General features: G+C 36.8%; 1 long non-coding RNA gene across 1 annotated transcript in view; it reads right to left on the reverse strand.

Annotated features, from left to right (window-relative positions):
- Positions 1–5,721, reverse strand: part of LOC307120648 — a 224,442-nt gene that overhangs the window by 173,461 nt on the left and 45,260 nt on the right. The window lies entirely within an intron of this gene.

A 5,721-nucleotide genomic window follows, 5' to 3' on the forward strand; every position in this document is an offset into this window, starting at 1 on the left:
TCACCGGCCATTATATTGATTGTAGGACTGTGTGCGAATATATGGGCCGCCGTCAATATGAATGCTCACTGTATAGCCGGCCGTTAGATTGATGCTTGGGCTGTGTGAGAATGTATGGGCCGCCGTCAATATGAATGCTGTCTAACCGACTGCCCATCAGTTTCATTGTTCATGGGATGGCCTGTAATTAGAGTGAATGATGACAGTGTGATTGTTGATTGAATGGGCAAACTATACAGAAATAGGACATGCAGTGCTAATTCTCATTCCTTTCCTTGCCATTCTACAGGCATCAGGTTGAGTCTTCAGATGAGCTATGGCATCCAAGCAGCAGCCAACCAGCAGAAAAGAGAAGAACGCTTTCAGATTCTTCAAGATCTGCACTTGCTGTTGTAGACCTGAATCCGCCAGTAAAAGGCCAGTAAATGTTTTTTTTTTTACATTTGCAAATTGTGTGTGTTTTTATAGCTATATATTTATATTATATTGTTATTTATATTACTAGTTATATTTATAGTTATTATACTTATATTACTTGTTGTATTTTCAGTTGCAAAGAAGTTTAGCTCTTTTTTTATTAATATTTCATTTTTATTATATTTTTATAAGTTCTGTTGTACAAATAAATCACTAATACAAAGTCTTATGGTTCAGCCTATTATTTTATAGTTGAAAAAGCATTCAAGCATCATATATGATGGCTAAAACAGCTTGCAGTACACTTCATAACATTAGGTTATCAAGTCTCCTGTAGGTTTCTTGGCACCTGGACATATTCTTAGAAAAAAGCATGCAGGAACCCCATTTTTCATGATATCTTCGTCAAATTTTAAATATAAACTGATGAGACTTGTGCCTTTCAATTCATTAACTAACTGGATTGCTCCAGGCTTATTTTCATATATTTTTACATCAAATAATAAAGTGTTCATTGTAGCACAAATCATCTTCAAGACACTTCAACTTCTATAACTGTTTGTCTTTCTAAGTTTTTTTCTACTTTAATGTTTGGGTAATAAACTCTAAAGTGTCTTCTTTTTAAAGATGTCTAAATTGTGCATGTAGTGCAAATTGTTCAGCAACTGCAATTGTTTTAGTTGGGAGATGTCATTTCTGGGGATGTGCCTCAAGCAGGCGGAGGGAGAAATGGAACAGACATAGTCTTGGAAAAAAGCTTGCAGGAACCACATTTTTCATTATATATTCCTCAAACTTGAACTATAAACTGATAAGTCGTGTGCAATCCATAACTGAACTGGATTCCTCCAGGTCTATTTTCATATATTTTTACATGAAATAATACAACATTCTGTGTAGTGTAAATAATTTTTGAGGCATTTCAGCTATTATAATTTTTTATCTGTTTGAGAATTATCAACTCTGATTGCTTTTTAGTAGAGTCCCAAGTGTCTTCTTTCCAAAGATACCTTAATTGTGCCTGTAGCACACTGTTCTCAGGAGCTATAATTGTTTTAATTCAGGTAGGTCGTTTTCAGCTGTGAGCCCCAAAGTGGGGGTGCAGTTTAACAGGATAAACCATCAGGAAAAAGCGTTGAAAAGAAGTGGGCTAATGTGCACAGGTGATGATATTTATTTTAATACACTTCACCGAAAACCACACTACAAAATAATCGCGTAAAACTCAGTAAACCTTGATTTTACTTGTGACATGAGAACAAAATATTTGCACACATGTATACAACTAAATTAACGATCTCTTAAACATTTCCTAATTTCACTAAACATTTTCATTTAGTTTTGTGAATTGTTTTTGATTAAACATGGATCTTTATTTAAAAGGGCTTATTTCTACTTTTGTATGCTAATTTTGTACATTTGTATGTGCAAACTGGGTGCCGGTGTGATGAGACGTCATGCTCGGCTAGAGTCGCCTAGAACTCATTCATCTTCGGATGCGGAGTCGCGCGCACTGTTACAAAAAATGAGCTGCACACCGGCAGGTGAAACGGGGCCTTGCGGTGCGCAGCGCATTTTTTGTAACAGTGTGCGCGACGCCGCATCCAACGCGCACGACTGCCCACTCCTCGTTGACCTCATTTTTGCCGCGCGCACCCTCGCTCGTGTGGACGCGTCAAGTATAAACAAGGCTTACGGCTGCGCAGTACGCTCAGCCATCAGGAAGTGAGTGCTTCTAATTGACTTCACTTTTCTGCGTTGAAGTCTATGGGGTCGCTGTGAACATTTCTTTTACTGTCTATGTGTGCATGCTGAATCGACAATGCCAGACAGGTGGCTGCGTTTTTTCTTTCCTCATTTAAGGTAAATCAAACTTTCATTGGTGATGTTTGATTCAATGTTTTTTAGAAGTGGGATATTTTTATAATTATGTGTATCTAAATGTGTCATGTAGATGTAACTTATGGTTTATGCCTGGGTTGGACAACAGTTGTTGTAAGCTGTTGCCGAGTGTGACAACGCCAGATAGGTGGCTGCGATCTATTTGTATTCATTGAGGTAAATCAAATGCTTATCTGATATGTTTGATGTAATAGTTTTCAAAGCTGGTATTTTGTTTAATCATGTGTATTAAAATATTTTGTGCAGACGGTTGTGATGGTTTGTGCCTGGCCTGGATTTGTACTCTGGCCAGGTATGTGATATTTAGTTGAAGTGTATGTTTATGTGTTTATTGTGATACGTGTTGTTATATTGTGTTGTATTTAAATGTATTGAAATGTTTCATGTCATTTGATGATTGTTGGATTATTTTTAAATGTTTTGTTTTTGAATGTGTGATGATAATAATGGTGTTTTTCTGGCTGTTTTAGGAGCTGGCCTATGTCACTGCTTTGAAATCCTATTTAAAGTTTGAGTCAGAGTATTGCACATTTGCACATGACATGTTGGGAGGTGTTTAACCTTTTTTTAACCTAGTGCTTAGGGAAGTTTGCAACTACGTGTCTAAAACTGGAGGGAACACAGCATGAATCTCACTGTCGGACACTGGAAGTCCTGGAAGTTTATATATATATATATATATATATATATATATATATATATATATATACTATATATATATATATATATATATATATATTTGTTTAGTATTTTGAACAAACAGTGTTTGGAAGTCAATACGGTCACAGCTTTAACATGTCAACTCCGTCATCGCAGTGTAATAGTTGTGGGATAAATCTTTCCATTTTTGATATGTTTATTAAGGCAGATACAACTGAGGTTGATAGTGGATTTTACAGTGCAATGTACCACACAACCTACAGCCAAAGAGCTGAAACAGCACACACAAACCTTACTGTTACAGTGAAATGAGTGTGAATACAAACAATCAATGTGAAAATATCCGTCTAATTCTGCAGAGATAGGATAATGATCTGGTGGCTTTTTGAGAGGTTTAGTCTACAGATCATCTGTGACAGGTCTGGTGAAAAGTTGGAACAAAGTTGTAAAAAGGCTGGAAACAACATTAAGAGTATTGATGAATGAGAAAATGATAGTGTCTATGATAGGCCTCTTTTTGATGTGTGAACTATCCGATGCAGGTTTTTAAAATGTGTTTTTCTGCATCTTTTTGACCAATGAGAGATCTCAGCCACATGACCAGTAACCACAACAGCTCAGTTCAGTTAACCTTTTACAAGATCTGTTGCTTATGACACATCCTGTTCTTTGTCACTTTAAACTCAATGATCTGTATTGTATAAACCCATTCAGTTTTTGCACTTATACTAGACTTGTATATAAAACACAAGCAGAAACTAGTTCTGTGTAAATCATTCATACATCATGTAAACTAAACCGAGTATGTGTATGAAAATGGGATTGGATTGATAGCTCAGATTGACAGGCGTTTTACATCGAGCCACAGAACTGAGACAGCTCACAAAACTCATATTAAGCTGATTATGTAATGTAATAAGGATTTCTTCTGGTTTATTGGGACACATGTCAGTATATGCATGAGCCTCACGCCCTGATTGTCCCGGGAACAGCGCCACCTGCTGGCTTGTGCAATTTACAACAGACATTAATCCTGGAAATAAACCTGCATGTTTTATCAGCTGAAAATATTCCCAAAAGGTACATAATTGATGAGATTGCTAAGAAAAATTGAGTGATCTCACAAAGTGTTGTCAAAGATGATTAAACTTATGATGGCTCAAGAGAAGTTGGAGGGGGAAATTAGTGAACTTTTAAAACAGTTGGTGTATAAAGTTGATGGGCTTTGTAAAGAAGAAAATCCACTAGTGTAACCCCTCCTGTTCAAACCGCCCGCTCCAAGCGGGACTCGAACCCGGGTCCGCCGGCATGAGAGTCGGACGCTCTAACAAGGAGGCTAAAGGCTACAACCTCTAGTGTCAGTTGCTAGAGCGTCTCTTGAGATCAGAGGAGTGAGGTTTACTTGCACAGCAACTACTAGCTGGCCTCCGTTACACTCACCCCCCTAAACCTCACTCCCATCCGGGTCACGACACCAATGTAACCCCTCCTGTTCGAACCGCCCGCCCCAAACGGGACTCGAATCTGGGTCCGACGGCATGAGAGTCGGACGCTCTAACAAGGAGGCTAAAAGCTGCAACCACTAGCGTCAGTCATTAGAGCGTCAGAGGAGTGAGGTTTACTCGCACAGTGACTACTAGCTGGCCTCCGTTACACTAGATACACCTGGGGATAAATTGATGCATAAATGAATTCTGTATTTCCTTTGATTTAAACAGTTGATGTATGTAACAGATGTGTTCCCCAGATACACCCTTCTCTCCATTGTGCCTTAAAGAACAGAGATGGGGTGTGTCTGAGGATGCATCCTGTTGAAGCGTAAGAGGGGTTTTAGCAACCCAGATCAAAATGTTGAGTAGGTGTGGTGCAGCTTATGCAGAAATATTGAGTAGGTTCTGCAGTTTTCGCAATAAGCTTTGAAAGGAATAAAAATGTTGTGTATGTGATATGCTAGCAAGTAGGAACTAGCCAAGCGATATTTTGACCTTTTAAGGTCAATAATGGGAGGATCTTTTATCCTGTGTTTGAATATAACTGTGTTGCATATGTGTGTTCGACGCCCAACCTCGCGGTGAAGACTGCTCATATTAGTTTGTAATTTTTATGCTGAAACTTTGCTAAGTAAACCATAAACTTGAATGGGACAATTATTTTCTACTTCAGTTAAAGTCTCTGTGTGATTATTTCTTAAACATAACTATTATTTGAACCTGAATATATTACAATCCATTGTGCTTCATAGAGGACTGGACCTTGACTGAGCTTGGTACAGGATATCTCAGATATTGCTAACAAGTGTCCGACTCAAAGGTAAGGGCAAATCTCATGATTTATGCTGGTTTTGGAGATGTGTACTGGATTATTTAGTCATATAGGGGAGAAAATACTACAATATATAACACACATGCATGCATATATTTAAGAAAAATATGTTGTATATATATATATATATATATATATATATATATATATATATATATATATATATATATATATATATATATATATATATATATATATATATATAAGAGCCTATTTTTATACAGTATTCAAATATTTCTTAAATGTATACATGAAGGAGTGTTATTTATATACATAATAATTATACTTTTACTTTCTTGTGAATTTTTATTTTTTCTTAATTTTTTTTTTTAGATATTTTATAAAACTGTAAATAATGTCCCTCAGTCTGAACTCAACCCCGTCATGCCTGTTATAATCTAGACTCCACCCATTACATCC

Source organism: Gobio gobio, assembly GCF_949357685.1.
Source record: "Gobio gobio genome assembly, chromosome: 2".
NCBI classification, from domain to species: domain Eukaryota; kingdom Metazoa; phylum Chordata; class Actinopteri; order Cypriniformes; family Gobionidae; genus Gobio; species Gobio gobio.